General features: G+C 37.9%; 1 protein-coding gene across 4 annotated transcripts in view; it reads left to right on the top strand.

The window, feature by feature from the left end:
* COL21A1 (collagen type XXI alpha 1 chain) overlaps window positions 1-17194 on the top strand; it is a 186351-nt gene that overhangs the window by 138700 nt on the left and 30457 nt on the right. The gene's annotated exons all lie outside the window — the stretch shown is intronic.

Below are 17194 nucleotides of genomic sequence, written 5' to 3'. Positions count from 1 at the left end.
TGGTGCTTAAGTTGGAAGGATGGACACTCTTAGGAAAAATGCTTTAAAGCTAATTAAACACAGCTTATAGTAGCCAGATGGTGATTCATTTCTGCATGCAGATTGGTAAATATGAACACTAACTCTTAGAATTCAAATTGAGGACAAAGGATGTATTTCATTGGGAAATGATTACATTACTTTAAAGCACAATTACATGTACATGCCTGTGCTTTGAAATTTAAAGGCTGCTATTGGTCAATCCTAAGAGTAATTTAGTCCTTAGGGTAATTTACATTCTAAGTGACAAATGATACCCAGTTGACTTCAATCCAGGTGATAAACTCAGTTCTAACACTTGCTGGATTTATTAGAATTTGTTTCAACTGTGTATCACTGTGTTTAAGGATTATAATCTTTTAGTCATTCATTCAATAAGCATTTACTGTCTGCTTTGTGCCAGACATTATATTAATTGAGGAGAAAATGAAGATGAATTTGTCAGGGTCCTGCCCTCAGGAGTCAGATGTGCCAATAGATGCAAATATCGTATAAATGTTATAGAGGGAGGTGCGGGAGGCTTGCAAAGTTGTAGGAGATGTATATGATGCTAAATGAGTTTTGGTACATCATTGAAAAGGATGCATTCTTCTTGTTTAATAACCATTTATTGAGATATGATTCACATACTACTGTATAAAATTTACCTATTTAAAAAGTATAAGGATACATTCTTAAACAAGATGTTCTCTTAGCCAAATTGTGGAGTATAAATAGGAGTTGTCTTCTTGTTTGCCCCCTAAGGCAGAAACCTGTAACATGTTCCAAAATACAGAAATGAAAGAAATCGTGATACTTTGGGAAAACTGAAATTACGTCAAATTGCTTAGGATAGATGGAGGGGGTGGGATAGCAATACTAGATGAGGTTGCAGGGGTAGGGAGAGGCCAAATCAAGAAAGGCCTTGTATGTCTGTGCTATTTGGACTTAAATCTGAGAGTAATTGGAGGCATTCAAAGGGTCTAAGTAGGGAAGCGAGGTGTTCAGATTTAGAAAGTTTTAGAGAGGTCACTTGACAGCAGAAAAGAGAATGGGTAAAGGGGGGCAGATGTGGAGGGCAGAGCCCAGCAGCAGGCCAGCTGAGCCCTGCCACCTCCACCTCCAGCTAAGGCAAGAATATTCAGAGTTGGGAAAGGGAGAGTGGGACTGATCTGAAATGAACTAAAAAAGCATCAGCAGAGCTCAGGGATCGATTGGATGTGGGTAACATGAAAAAAGATGACTCTCAAAGTCTTGCTGTGTGGATGGAGGCACAGGAAGACCAAGGAATAAACAAGAAATAGAGCAAGAGGAATTAATTTCGTCTGGGGAGGTGATCCTATGATATTTTCACGTGGGACAATAGCAAAGGCATTCAAATACGAGGACTATACTTTGCATCCTTAGAGTAGACATGGAAACATGGGGACTAATATAGTTCCGATGAGAAATGGTCAGATTCAAGACAGTTTTAGAAGAATTTCTGTGAATACTAGGTGTAGTAGGTTGAAAAGTGTTCCCCCCACCAGGATATCAGATCCCAATGACTAAAACTGATAAATGTTATCATATTTGAACAAAGAATATTTGCAGGTGTGATTAAATTAAGGGTCTTGGGGAGATTATCCTGGCTTGTCTGAAGGGAGGCTGATCTAATCAGTTGAAAGTCCTTAAGAGCAGAACTGAGGTTTCTCAGAGGAGGCAGTGAAATTGGAGTGATGTGGCTGCAAGTCAAGGAATGCTGCCAGAAGGCAGAAAAGGCAAGGGATGGATTCTCCCCTAGAGCCTCTGGGGGAGTACAGATTTCCATCCTCCAGAGCTGTGAGAGAATAACATTCTGTTGCTTTAAGCTACCAAGTTTCTGGAAACTTTTTACAGCAGCCATGGTAGACGAGTACACTGGGCTTCTCATCTAGTCTAATCTTTAACAATCATTTATGTAATGAATCTATGTAAAAAGCCTCTGAGACCTACTGATACATATCAAACTCTTTGTAGCACATGTGTTGATCAAAAATATTTGGACTTAAAGCAAGTAGATAAGCAGGTTTAAATGACAATTTGGTTAAATGTGAGACTCCTCAATCACTAATATTTTCTGATTCATCAGTTTGTTAAACTGTCATGTTTTGCAAAGCTTCTTTTGTCCACTTCATATTTTTCTACATCTTTGCATTATTCTATTTAGTAACTTTTAGCCCATATGTCTTCTCTGTACTATTATTCATCATATTGCAAAATTGGAACAACTTAAATGTCTGATACTTAATGTATTAGGTATGTAAACTGTCATGTAAAAATATAATACTCTATGAATATGTATGCATAAGGAAGGATCTACATGGCAAACATGTGGTTTAATCATGTTTTGGTTACTTTGTTTATTTCCAGCCATGTTGCTTTTTGATGTCTGTTATGTTCCATTTTTTGCTTGTCTGTGTTTTATTTTCTCCTGTGAGCATGCTATTGCTTTTGTAATACATTACTTAAAAATTAAGGCATGGCTTTTGAGTGTTGGGCAGTGTTTCTTTGTTTTTCAAACATATTAAGCTTGTCAGACTGCATTTCCATTTTTGTGCCAAGGAATGGAGAACCATCAGATTGCTTCAAGGAATGCTCAGTTGTTGGAAATGTGTCTTCCTAACTTGCAAAATCATTCTGATTTTACCTTGTGCAGTTAGGTGGATGGGGAGACAGGGCAATACAGGAGCAGCAGCACACCAAATTTACTCATAGTTGTAAAACAATAACTGCACACATTCATTTTTGATCAAATCCGCTTATCAACCAAATTATCACATTGAACAGCTACTTGGCTTGAGCCAGTGGTTGTTGACCAAGTTACCTGAACTGTCATCATTTCCCCTGATGTTCATCATAGCTGTTCTATGCTGGTCCAAGCCCGATGACGTCCTGTGTTTAGTGTAGCATTTCTTCTCAGGCGTCTGATCCATCAGATCCCTAGTTTTCTTTTTTTATTTTCCTTTTTTTTTTTTTTTTTTTTGGTGGTACGCGGGCCTCTCACTGTTGTGGCCTATCCCGTTGTGGAGCACAGGCTCCGGACGCGCAGGCTCATTGGCCCTCGCTTACGGGCCCAGCCGCTCCGCGGCATGTGGGATCTTCCCGGACCGGGGCACGAACCCGTGTCCCCTGCATCGGCAGGCAGACTCTCAACCACTGCGCCACCAGGGAAGCCCAATCCCTAGTTTTCTGATCACCAGCCCGCCCACTGTGCACAGGGCATGATGACTCATGGTGAAGACTTGTAGGCAGGACTTGGGTTCTACTCTTGGAGCTGAGATCCTTGGAGCCCCATGAAGAGAGAAAGGATGCCACATTTCCTGGACCTATAGAGGTGAGCACATCTTTCTTAGTTAAGGATGCCTTAAGTCATTTTATTTTGGACACTTTTGCTGTATCATTTTTCCAGGGATGCAGATGTGGGGATCACGGTACTGTATTTGAGGACATTGGCTCATAGAGGCTTTTGTTTCCTTCTCCTCATGCCTTTCAAATTCTTTAGAAAGGCATGCCTTTCTAAACCATAGCTTACACTTGTCTTTATGGTGTGTGTCAACTACTGAGGCAGTTCAAGTCGTCATTTAGTTAAGAGACAAGTAGATCTTTTCTTTAATCACCTTTTCTATGGTGCAATTATGTGATATGCCATGTTATGCATAGAGGTCAAAGGCATAAAATCCTTGGGGGAAGTCAATGTTGACTTGCTGTGGTGGTTTCCCACGTGGAATAATCTACTTTGTTACACTAGCTTTGTGGAGGTGTCTTTATTTACCCACTTCACTGTATTTTTTTATTTCGATTGAGGAGAAAGGTAGGAGGAAGAAGCCCCACTAGTTGTGATGCTGTTCTTACTTGATTTGCAATTGTATGGCAAGCTTTTTAAAGTCGGTACATGTTTGTAAGATTTTTTTTCCCACTCCTCTTTCAGGAACCAGGAGGGGCACATCTTCCGTATGTGTTGAGTGAAAGAACCTTAACCTGATATCTGCCATTAGGAATTTCATATGGCACTTAGTGTGAAGGCAGCCCACATTTAACAACTAAGAAAATTTGGAAAATTCAATTGTATTTATTATTGTAATAATGCTAGTTCCAGGGTTATGTTTTAAAACCTGATTGAGAATAACTCTTAGAATGCATTTTGAATTAAACAGTGTAAATATCCAGTTTATTTACAGGAGTGACTACATTTGTAAGCAATATCTACAACTTTTTGGTCTCCCAAAGCATGGCATTTGGCATTGTCATGACTGCAAAAATATTATATGTTTTTCTTTAACCTTACTAAGTAACTGTTGGCCCATTATCTGTACAAATTAATCAAGTCCCACTAGGTTTACTTATGGATCTGTTTCTTTTCTACCATGAATGATTTTATTGATATAGTAAAAGCAGACCACCATCAAATGACTTTAAAAAGCAACATCATGGATTTTAAATTTAGAAGCTCAGTGCCTATGGTACTGATCATTGTTTTACTGTTGTTCTGAAGAAATCTTTTTAACTGTGATCATTGTAAAACCATTAATAAGCATTAAAGGAATACTTATATGAATCTTCTTTATTCATTTCTTTGTAATTTGAAAGAGGCTTTATTGAACCTTGAAATGACAAGAGGAATTAATTCAATCGAACGTATAAAATGATGCATGATTAATTCTCAGAACAGGTGACATATCCTCTGAGTCAATAGAATGTTATTGCTGCTTCCAGGGGCTCTGTGTTCCCGTTGGCATGGGGATTGATGATGCCCATCTCTGTTTTGAAGAGAGTGGGTGAGAGGAAAATTGGTACAAGATATTGAGTCTAGATTTCAAGCTTTTAGGACTTCGACTTTAAAATTATGTTCTGTAGTCATATGGGGGCCAGGGGTGGTTTTGCACACTTTCATTAAAAACCTTTGGTATAAGGTCCTTATACGATATTCTTGAACTAGTCCAAATACGTTCTCCATTTTCAAAACATGAAAATACATGATTAACAAAACAGTGTTGTTCAAGACAAGGCATATTTTATTTTAATACTCGGTTCATGATCCATATAGATGGCTATGTTAGCAGATGAAATTAGAGAGTTTTGCACTCAATCTACTTTCATGAGTGTGGAAATTATGTTTTTTTTATATGATTTGATTAATGTACCCTTTGGTAACTAGATTGTTTCATTCTAAAGATCTCTTTCTTGGTTTTTATGTTTAAAAAATATTTTCAAAATGCTTCAGTGTGTACCACACTGAACACTACACAAATGTTTGATGCCTTTGAAAGTTGACACCAGAAAATCACTGATGTTCTAGGTGTGTTTAAGTGATGTAAAAACACAGATGGGGAATTTCTGGGAAAGAGCACTTGAAAATTTTTGCTTATATCAAAATACATTTTTATTTCTGAGAATCAGGGAGGCATCTAATAATTAGGTAACTGATTGCCAATAGTTCTAGATACTTAGATATCTATAAAATGACTTTTGTAACTTTGAATACTGAACTGAAGTGTTCCATTTTTTGAAGTAGAAATAGTTAAGTCATAGGTGTGTTACTTGGTTTTAATTTTGTTTCTTTAAAAGATTACGGCTTTGAAATGCTTTTGGCAAAGATACACACTTTGGGGGTTGTAGGAAAAAAACAAACATGGTATGTTTTAACAAAAGATTATATTAATCACGAGTAGACTAGTATTTATGAATACATTCCAGAAGTTCTGTAGTACTCTAATGGTTCACAATGAATTTAATCCAATGGAAATTATCAACACGAGATAGAATATAAATTTCTTTTAGTAAGTAATTAGAACATAGGCACTAGACTTTTTCAATGAAAATATTTCTTGCAAATGAAATATAAAGAGTAATTTGATGAACTAAAATTAAACCAGGGGAAAGGAGTTGAATGATGATTTATTTGTTCTAAGAACTATGAATAATTTCTTTGTTGTGATAGAATTTGCTTCCTTTCTGCTATCTACATAAAAAGAAGGCACTTACTTGGTGGATTTAGGTGAAATGTGAAGAACTTCTGAACAATGTATCTCAAAAAGGGATTGAAACCGCCAGTAGAGAGCTTTAAAATTGTTGCAGATTCTTATTGAGACGTGTAGTCAGGTGCTAATATTTGCTGAACAATCACAGAATGTACAGCATTGTACCAGGTAGTTTTGGATGGGACATTTATTCTCCAGTTAGAGAAGTAGAAAATTCACTCAAGAAACATACTGTACAGAGGTGTATATCAAAATCCTACAGTGGATTAAGACTCTTAAAAGCCATTAAAGACAAGTGAAGTTAAGGGCTTCCCTGGTGGCACAGTGGTTGGGAGTCCGCCTGCCGATGCATGGGACACGGGTTCGTGCCCCGGTCCGGGAAGATCCCACATGCCGCGGAGCGGCTGGGCCCGTGAGCCATGGCCGCTGAGGCTGCGCATCCAGAGCCTGTACTCCGCAACGGAAGAGACCACAACAGTGAGAGGCCTGCGTACCGCAAAAAAAAAAAAAAAAAGACAAGTGAAGTTAATCATGAAAGGCAGACTATTAAGATTTTTGATGAAGGTTTAAAGACTGGTAGGAAAATGAACTGTAGTAGTTTTTAACCAGAGGCATATGTAAATTATAAGAAAATTCAATTGGTAGAAAATTATAAATCAAACAAGAAAACACCTTGATAACTATCCTAGCTTAACCCTCAACACAAATAATTTTCAAGGGAGCCTTAAAAAAAATAGAGAGCACTGTGATTCAGAGAACTTTAGCCAGAATCACCAGAGGTGGCTATTAAAATTCAGTTTCCTGGGCCCATCCCCATCCTAATGATTCAGAATCAGGGACTGAATCACAGGAAACTGCATTGGTTTTTTTTTTTAAACATCTTTATTCCAGTATAATTGCTGTACAATGGTGTGTTAGTTTCTGCTTTAAAACAAAGTGAATCAGTTATACATATACATATGTTCCCATATCTCTTCCCTCTTGCGTCTCCCTCCCTCCCACCCTCCATATCCCACCCCCCTAGGTGGTCACAAAGCACTGAGCTGATCTCTCTGTGCTATGCGGCTGCTTCCCACTTGCTATCTACTTTACGTTTGGTAGTGTATATATGTCCATGCCACTCTCTCACTTTGCCACAGCTTACCCTTCCCCCTCCCCATATCCTCAAGTCCATTCTCTAGTAGGTCTGTGTCTTCATTCCCATCTTGCCCCTAGGTTCTTCATGACTTTTTTTTTTTCTTAGATTCCATATATATGTGTTAGCATACGGTATTTGTTTTTCTCTTCTGACTTCACTCTTTATGACAGATTATACGTCCATCCATCTCACTACAAATAACTCAATTTCGTTTCTTTTTATGGCTGAGTAATATTCTACTGTATATATGTGCCACATCTTCTTTATCCATTCATCTGTTGATGGACACTTAGGTGGCTTCCATGTCCTGGATATTGTAAATAGAGATGCAATGAACATTTTGGTACATGACTCTTTTTGAATTATGGTTTTCTCAGGGTATATGCCCAGTAGTGGGATTTCTGGGTCATATGGTAGCTCTATTTTTAGTTTTTTAAGGAACCTCCATACTGTTCTCCATCATGGCTATATCAATTTACATTCCCACCAACAGTGCAAGAGGGTTCCCTTTTCTCCACACCCTGTACAGCATTTATTGTTTGTAGACTTTTTGATGATGGCCATTCTGACCAGTGTGAGATGATATCTCATTGTAGTTTTGATTTGTATTTCTCTAATGATTAATGATGTTGAGCATTCTTTCATGTGTTTGTTGGAAGGCTGTATATCTTCTTTGGAGAAATGTCTATTTAGGTCTTCTGCCCATTTTTGGATTGGGTTGTTTGTTTTTTTGATACTGATCTGCATGAGCTGCTTGTAAATTTTGGAGATTAATCCTTTGTTAGTTGCTTCATTTGCAAATACTTTCTCCCATTCTGAGGGTTGTCTTTTCGTCTTGTTTATGGTTTCCTTTGCTGTGCAAAAGCTTTGAAGTTTCATTAGGTCCCATTTGTTTATTTTCTTTTTATTTCCATTTCTCTAGGAGGTGGGTCAAAAAGGATCTTGCTGTGATTTATGTCATAGAGTGTTCTGCCTATGTTTTCCTCTAAGAGTTTGATAGTTTCTGGCCTTACATTTAGGTCTTTAATCCATTTTGAGTTTATTTTTGTGTATGCTGTTAGGGAGTGTTCTAATTTCATTGTTTTACATGTAGCTGTATAGTTTTCCCACCACCACTTATTGAAGAGGTTATCTTTTCTACACTGTATATTCTTGCCTCCTTTATCAAAGATAAGGTGACCATATGTGCATGGGTTTATCTCTGGGCTTTCTATCCTGTTCCATTGATCTATATTTCTGTTTTTGTGCTAGTACCATACTGTTTTGATTACTGTAGCTTTGTAGTATAGTCTGAAGTCAGGGAGCCAGATTCCTCCAGCTCCGTTTTTCTTTCTCAAGATTGCTTTGGCTTTTCAGGGTCTTTTGTGTTTCCATACAAATTGTGAAATTTTTTGTTTTAGTTCCGTGAAAAATGCCAGAGGTAGTTTGATAGGGATTGCATTGAATCTGTAGATTGCTTTGGGTACTATACTCATTTTCACAATGTTGATTCTTCCAATCCAAGAACATGGTATATCTCTCCATCTATTTGTATCATCCTTAATTTCTTTAATCAGTGTCTTATAATTTTCTGCATACAGGTCTTTTGTCTCCTTGGGTAGGTCTATTCCTAGATATTTTATTCTTTTTGTTGCAATGGTAAATGGGAGTGTTTCCTTCATTTCACTTTCAGATTTTTCATCATTCGTATATAGGAATGCTGAAGATTTCTGTGCATTAATTTTGTATCCTGCTACTTTACCAAATTCATTGATTAGCTCTAGTAGTTTTCTGGTAGCATCTTTAGGATTCTCTATGTATAGCATCATGTCATCTGCAAACAGTGACAGACTTACCTCTTCTTTTCCTATTTGGATTCCTTTTATTTCTTTTTCTTCTCTGTTTGCTGTGGATGAAACTTCCAAAACTATGTTGAATAATAGTGGTGAGAGTAGGCAACCTTGTCTTTTCCTGATCTTAGTGTAAATGGTTTCAGTTTTTCACCATTGAGGATGATGTTGGCTGTGAGTATATTGTATATGGCCTTTATTATGTTGAAGAAAGTTCCCTCTATGCTTACTTTCTGGAGGGTTTTTATCATAAATGGGTGTTGAATTTTGTTCAACAAAATTGTTGAATGCTTCCTCTGCATCTATTGAGATGATCATATGGATTTTCTCCTTCAGTTTGTTAATATGGGGTATCAGATTGATTGATTTACGTATATTGAATAATCCTTGCATTCCTGGGATAAACCCCACTTGATCACAGTGTATGATCCTTTTAATATGCTGTTAGATTCTGTTTGCTAGTATTTTGTTGAGGATTTTTGCATGTATGTTCATCAGCGATATTGGCTTGTAGTTCTCTTTCTTTGTGACATCTTTGGTTTTAGTATCAGGGTGATGGTGGCCTCATCGAATGAGTTTGGGAGTGTTCCTTCCTCTGCTATATTTTGGAAGAGTTTGAGAAGGATAGGTGTTAGCTCTTCTCTAAATGTTTGATAGAATTCACCTGTGAAACCATCTTGTCCTGGGCTTTTGTTTGTTGGAAGATTTTTAATCACAGTTTCAATTTCAGTGCTTCTGATTGGACTGTTCATATTTTCTATTTCTTCCTGATTCAGTCTCGGCAGGTTGTGCATTTCTAAGAATTTGTCCATTTCTTCCAGGTTGTCCATTTTATTGGCATACAGTTGCTTGTAGTAATCTCTCATGATCATTTGTATTTCTGCAGTGTCAGTTGTTACTTCTCCTTTTTCATTTCTAATTCTATTGATTTGAGTCTTCTCCCTTTTTCTCTTGATGAGTCTGGCTAATGGTTTATCAATTTTGTTTATCTTCTCAAAGAACCAGCTTTTAGTTTTATTCATCTTCACTATTGTTTCCTTCATTTCTTTTTCATTTATTTCTGATCTGATCTTTATGATTTCTTTCCTTCTGCTGACTTTGGGGTTTTTTTTTGTTCTTCTTTCTCTAATTGCTTTAGGTGTAAGGTTAGGTTGTTTATTTGAGATGTTTCTTGTTTCTTAAGGTAGGATTGTATTACTATAAACCTCTTAGAACTGCTTTTGGTGCATCCCATAGGTTTGGGGTTGTCCAGTTTTCATTGTCATTTGTTTGTAGGTTTTTTTTTTTTTTAAAGAAGATGTTGGGGGTAGGAGTTTGTTAATTAATTAATTTATTTTTGCTGTGTTGGGTCTTCGTTTCTATGTGAGGACTTTCTCAAGTTGTTGCAAGCGGGGGCCACTCTTCATCCCGGTGTGTGGGCCTCTCACTATCGCGGCTTCTCTTGTTGCGGAGCACAGGCTCCAGACGTGCAGGCTCAGTAGTTGTGGCTCACGGTCCCAGCCGCTCCGCAGCATGTGGGATCTTCCCGTACTGGGGCACGAACCCATGTCCCCTGCATCGGCAGGCGGACTCTCAACCACTGCACCACCATGGAAGCCCCGGAAAAGATACTTGATACGATTTCAGTTTTCTTAAATTTACCAAGGCTTGATTTGTGGCCCAAGATATGATCTATCCTGGAGAATGTTCCATGAGCACTTGAGAAGAATGTTTATTCTGTTGTTTTTAGATGGAATGTCCTATAAATATCAATTCAAATATCAATTCAATATCAAGTCCATCTTGTTTAATATATCTTTTAAAGGTTGTGTTTCCTTATTTATTTTCATTTTGGATGATCTGTCCATTGGTGAATGTGGGGTGTTAAAGTCCCCTACTATGATCGTGTTACTGTTGACTTCCCCTTTTATGGCTGTTAGTATTTGCCTTATATATTGAGGTGCTCCTATGTTGGGTGCATAAATATTTACAATTGTTATATCTTCTTCTTGTATTGATCCCTTGATCATTTTGTAGTGTCCTTCTTTGTCTCTTGTAATAGTCTTTTAAAGTCTATTTTGTCTGATATAAGAATTGCTACTCCAGCTTTCTTTTGATTTCCATTAGCATGGAATATCTTTTTCCATCCCCTCACTTTCAGTCTGTATGTGTCCCTAGGTCTGAAGTGGGTCTTTTGTAGACAGCATATATATGGTTCTTGTTTTTGTATCCATTCAGCCAGTCAATGTCTTTTGGTTGGAGCATTTAATCCATTTACATTTAAGGTAATTAGTGATATGTATGTTCCTATTACCATTTTCTCAATTGTTTTGGGTTTGTTATTGTAGGTCTTTTCCTTCTCTTGTGTTTCCTGCCTAGAGAAGTTCTTTTAGCATTTGTTGTAAAGCTGGTTTGGTGGTGCTGAATTCTCTTAGCTTTTGCTTGTCTATAAAGATTTTTATTTCTCCATGTAATCTGAATGAGATCCTTGCTGGGTAGAGTAATCTTGGTTGTAGGTTTTTCTCCTTTGTCACTTTAAATATGTCCTGCCACTCCCTTCTGGCTTGCAGAGTTTCTGCTGGAATATCAGCTCTTAACCTTATGGGGATTTCCTTGTGTGTTATTTGTTGTTTTTCCCTTGCTGCTTTTAATATATTTTCTTTCTATTTAAGTTTTGATAGGTTGATTAGTATGTGTCTTGACATGTTTCTCCTTGGATTTATTCTCTATGGGACTCTCTGTGCTTCCTGGATTTGATTAACTATTTCCTTCCCATATTAGGGAAATTTTCAACTATAATCTCTTCAAATATTTTCTCAGTCCCTTTCTTTTTCTCTTCTTCTTCTGGGACCCATATAATTAGAATGTTGGTGCATTTAATGTTGTCCCAGAGGTCTCTGAGACTGTCCTCAATTCTTTTCATTTTTTTTTCTGCTGTGCAGTAGTTATTTCCACTATATTATCTTCCACATCACTTATTCATTCTTCTGCCTCAGTTATTCTGCTATTGATCCCTTCTAGAGAATTTTAAATTTCATTTACTGTGTTATTCCTCACCGTTTGTTTTCTCTTTAGTTCTTCTATGTCCTTGTTAAATGTTTCTTGTATTTTCTCTATTCTATTTCCAAGATTTTGTATTATCTTTACTATCATTATTCTGAATTCTTTTTCAGGTAGACTGCCTATTTCCTCTTCATTTGTTAGGTCTGGTGGGTTTTGGCCTTGCTCCTTCATCTGCTGTGTGTTTCTCTGTCTTCTCATTTTGCTTAACTTTCTGTGTTTGGGGTTTCCTTTTCTCAGGCTGCTGGCTCATAGTTCCCGTTGTTTTTGGTGTCTGTCCCCAGTGGCTAAGGTTGGTTCAGTGGGTTGTGTAAGCTTCCTGGTGGAGGGGGCTAGTGCCTGTGTTCTGGTGGATGAGACTGGATCTTGTCTTTCTGGTGGGCAGGTCCATGTCTGGTGGTGTGTTTTGGGGTGTCTCTGGCTTTGTTATGATTTTAGGCAGCCTCTCTGCTAATGGATGGGGTTGTTTTCCTATCTTGCTAGTTGTTTGGCATAGGATGTCTAGCACTGTAGCTTGCTGGTCCTTGAGTGAAGCTGGGTCTTGGTGTTGAGATGGAGATCTCTGGGAGATTTTCGCCGTTTGATATTACGTGGAGGTGGGAGGTCTCTTGTGGACCAGTGTACGAACTTGGCTCTCCCACCTCAGAGGCATAGCCCTGATGCCTGGCTGGAGCACCAAGAGCCTTTCATCCACACGGCTCAAAATAAAAGGGAGAAAAAAAAGAAAGAAAGAAGATAAAATAAAATAAAAAAAGTAAAATAACATAAAATAAAGTTATTAAAATAAAAATAATTATTAAAAAATATTTTTAAGTAATTAAAAAAACAAACACAGAGAGAACCCTAGGACAAATGGTAAAAGCAAAGCTATAAAGACAAAATCACACACAGAAGCATACACATTCACAGTCAGAAAAAGAGAAAAGTGGGGAAAAAAAAATATATATGTATATATATATCTTTGCTCCCAAAGTCCACCTCCTCAATTTGGGATGATTCGTTGTCTATTCAGGTATTCCACAGATGCAGGGTACATCAAGTTGATTGTGGAGATTTAATCCGCTACTCCTGAGCCTGCTAGGAGAGATTTCCCTCTCTCTCCTTTGCTCGCACAGCTCCTGGGGTTCAGCTTTGGATTTGGACCCGCCTCTGCGTGTAGGTCGCCTGAGGGCGTCTGTTCTTCTCTCAGACAGAACTGGGTTAAAGGAGCAGCTGATTCGGTGGCTCCGCCTCACTCAGGCCGGGGGGATGGAGGGGTACAGATGCGGGGAAAGCCTGCATCGGTAGAGGCCAGCGTGACGTTGCCCCCGCCTGAGGCACACCACACGTTCTCCCGGGGAAGTTGGCCCTGGATCACGGGACCCTGGCAGTGGCAGGCTGCACAGACTCCCGGGAGGGGAGGTGTGGATAGTGAACTGTGCTTGCACATAGGCTTCTTGGTGGCTGCAGCAGCAGCCTTAGCGTCCCATGCCCATCTCTGGGATCCACGCTGATAGCCGTGGCTCGCACCCATTTCTGGAGCTCCTTTAAGCGGCACTCTGAATCCCCTCTCCTCACCCACCAGGTAACAAAGAGGCAAGAAAAAGTCTCTTGCCTCTTCGGCAGGTCCAGACTTTTTCCTGGACTCCCTCCCGGCTAGCCGTGGTGCACTAACCCCTTCAGGCTGTGTTCACGCTTGCTTCCAGTCCTCTCCCAGCGCTCCGACCGAAGCCCGAGCCTCAGCTCCCAGCCCCGCCTGCCCCGGCGGGTAAGCAGACAAGACTCGGCCTGGTGAGTGCCGGTCGACACCGATCCTCTGTGCAGGAATCCCCCCGCTTTGCCCTCTGCACCCCTGTTGCTGTGCTCTCCTTCGCGGCTCTGAAGTTTCCCCCCTCCGCCACCCGCAGTCTCCTCCCACGAAGGGGCTTCCTAGTGTATGGAAACCTTTACTCCTTCACGGCTCCCTCCCACTGGTGCAGGTCCCGTCCCTATCCTTTAGTCTCTTTATTTTTTCTTTTGCCCTACCCGGTACGTGGGGAGTTTCTTGCCTTTTGGGAGGTCTGAGGTCTTCTGCTAGCATTCAGTGGGTGTTCTATAGGAGCAGTTCCATGTGTAGATGTAGTTCTGATGTATTTGTGGAGAGTAAGGTGATCTCTGCGTCTTACTCTTCCGCCATCTTGAAACTCCTGCTCGGCAACTGCATTGTTAATGGCTTCCCTATGTGGGTCTGATGTAAAGTTTAATAACTAGTGAAATTTAGGCTATGTTACAGAATGATCAAAAAAGAGGAATATGAAGGTAGTAGAAAGACAAAAGTCACCTACTCGAGTAGGTTAATTAATGTCACTAAATTTAATTTTAGTGACATTGGTAGAGGAAAATGGAATCATGATATCTTATTATCCTTTTAGGCCATATGTGCTTTAATATCTTTCTGTGGCTAAATAAACTTCAATATTGCCATAAATGAGACTAAGAAATTATATTTCCAAATAGATTCAGTTCTCTTGGTATGTTTAAAGTACCTTATTCATTTTTGACAAACTCACAATTCTGTGTTGTACAACAAAGATGCATCTATATGCAATTGAACAAGACTAAATTTGTTTATATGAGGATAGATAAAGATAGGAATTTGGTCATTTAAATTTGTTTTATTATATCTTCAATTTTACATGAGTTTTTAGGCTATCAATTTTCCTGGAAATTTACTTTAAATATTATGTAGTATTTAAAGATATAACAATCTTTAGATCTGATGTATTAACATTTTTATTTGGGTAAAGTTAACCACTCTTACTGTAGGGAAATAGGTACATTCTCCCTGGTAAGGCTAATCTTGTCAAATGCCAAATTCCTAGCCTTTTTTTTTTTTTTTTTATGAAAGAAGTTGCTTCTTAAACACAGTGTTGTCCTTTCCTAAGAAATATTGATGCCTTTGTCTAACAGTGTATCCTTAGCAATGTGTGAAAAATTGTCCGTGGAAATAACCTCCCAAGGCATGAAAACTAAGCAAATGTGTTATTAGTCTCTGAGGTCACAAGTGTGAGTCATGTTAAGACGCTTCCAGCATTGATCTTCCAGCTTGCAGTATACTTCTTGCTCGTTGTTTTAGATTTTTTGTTATTTTTCTTTTAAGCAAATGATAGCTACAACCATGAAAAGACTTGAAAGACTGATGTTTAACGATAGTTTCTTGGATGACTTAAGTGTGAGGAAAAAAAATCTGAGAATTTTTTGAAAGATAAAAATTTTACAGGTTAACTATTATTTATTGTACATTTTAATTATATTTTATTCTATAGTTATATTTATTCTTTTTATTTATTATTTATATTATTTATTATACATTCTTATTTATTTAACTGCTCTTAAATGGGCAAAAAATAAAGAAGTTGTGTGGTAAGTTTGAAAATCTGCCTTCACTTACCCAAATCCTATTCCCATCACCAAAGATAATAATGAATGTTACTCATTCAAAGAGGTTCTTTCTAAACTTTTTCTTTGCATATGCAATGAAAGAAGATTAGAAGTAAAGTTGAAAATATTTTTTAAAAATACATAAATAAAGCACACATTTTTTAAATAAAAATTGTGTCCACTGAAACTTTAACTTCACAATATTATGGGCATTCTACCCTATCTGGTTATAAAAGAAAATATAAAATCAATCTCATGTCATTTTGTTTAAGCATGGATGCATTTCATTCAACTTCTATTGATGTCACGTATGTTTTCCTTGCCTGAGGCCACAGTCAGCCCCCAAATTTTTCTTCTTTTAGGATTAGGGTTAGGGTTTTATTGCATAAAAAAGGTTATGCAATATTTTGGGGAAGGAAGTATTCCTGTAAGTCGAATTTATGACTTCAAAATATAGCCTATGCTTTATTCCTGATTTTAAGCAGGAATATCTAGTGTTTCATCAAGTATGATGTTTACAATTGGTTTCTGATTGATTCAGATTCAGGTTTACAAAGTTCTGTTATATTAGTAAGAGTTTTCACTAAATAATGCATGATAAATTTTACAAAATGCATTTTTAGTATCTTTTGAGAAGATTGTGTATTGTTCTTCCTCTAAATTATTAATATAGTAACTTGCATGAACATAACATTGATTGGATATACTTCTTGATGTTCAACACTCATTGCATCCTGAAACAAGCCCTATTTAATCATGCTTTACTTTTGTTCATGTGCTGCTATATTTGATTTACTAACATTACAGTAACTCCATTTGCACTTGTATTAACAAATTAGTTTAGCTTGTAGATTTCTTTTTTAGATATTATTCCTGACTGGTTTTGTTATTAGGGTTATGATGGTCTCATAATTTGGATTTCGATGAGCTCCATCTTTTTTAATGCCCTGGATAAGTTTAAATAACATGGAAACTATCTGGTCCTAGGATATCAGATAATATTTCTGTGGTAGGGAAAATAATGACTCCCCCTCCCCCAAAAAAATATCCATATCATAATCCCTGGAACCCTGGAGCATGTGAATATGTTACCCTATATGGTAAATGAACATTGCAGATATAATTAAGGTTAATGACCTTGAGAGGAGGATATTATCTTGGATTATCTATGGGCCCAAACTATTCATGACTAATTAAACGTGGAAGAAGCTGAATGAGGAATGGGTCAAAAACATTCAACTTGAGAAGGACCTGACCGGCCATTGCTGGTGTTGAAGATGGAGGAAGGGGCCATGAACCAAAGAATGTGGATGCCTCCAGAAGCTGGGAATGGCGCTCTGCTTGCAGCCTTCGAGAAAACGGAGACTTTGGTCCCTTCAACTGCAAGGAATTAAATTCTGCCAGTAACCTGAATGGACAGGAAATAGATTCTTCCCTAGAGACTTCAGAAAGCTGTGCAGCCTTGCCAACTCCTTGAATTTAGCTCCGTGCTGGACTTGTGACCTACAGAACTGTAAGAAAATAAATGTGTGTTGTTGTACTTTTCATGGGTTAATAGAAAAGTAATATGAGTTCCTTAAATTTTTTTCCTTAAGTGAATCTATCATCTCATTATTTTTCAATAGGAAAAATGGAGATATGTATTACATAAACATAAAAAGATTCACAATGGGCTGAGTTACACAATGAAAAATACAGTGATTTAGATGTAACAGTATAGATAGACATAATATTTCAAAAATATGAGGTTATAGAAGTTAGCAAATTAGGTA

The sequence above is a fragment of the Tursiops truncatus genome, chromosome 10, assembly GCF_011762595.2.
Source record: "Tursiops truncatus isolate mTurTru1 chromosome 10, mTurTru1.mat.Y, whole genome shotgun sequence".
Classification (NCBI taxonomy): domain Eukaryota; kingdom Metazoa; phylum Chordata; class Mammalia; order Artiodactyla; family Delphinidae; genus Tursiops; species Tursiops truncatus.
Note: the sequence above shows the minus strand (reverse complement) of the source record. Positions and strands in the feature narration are given on the sequence as shown.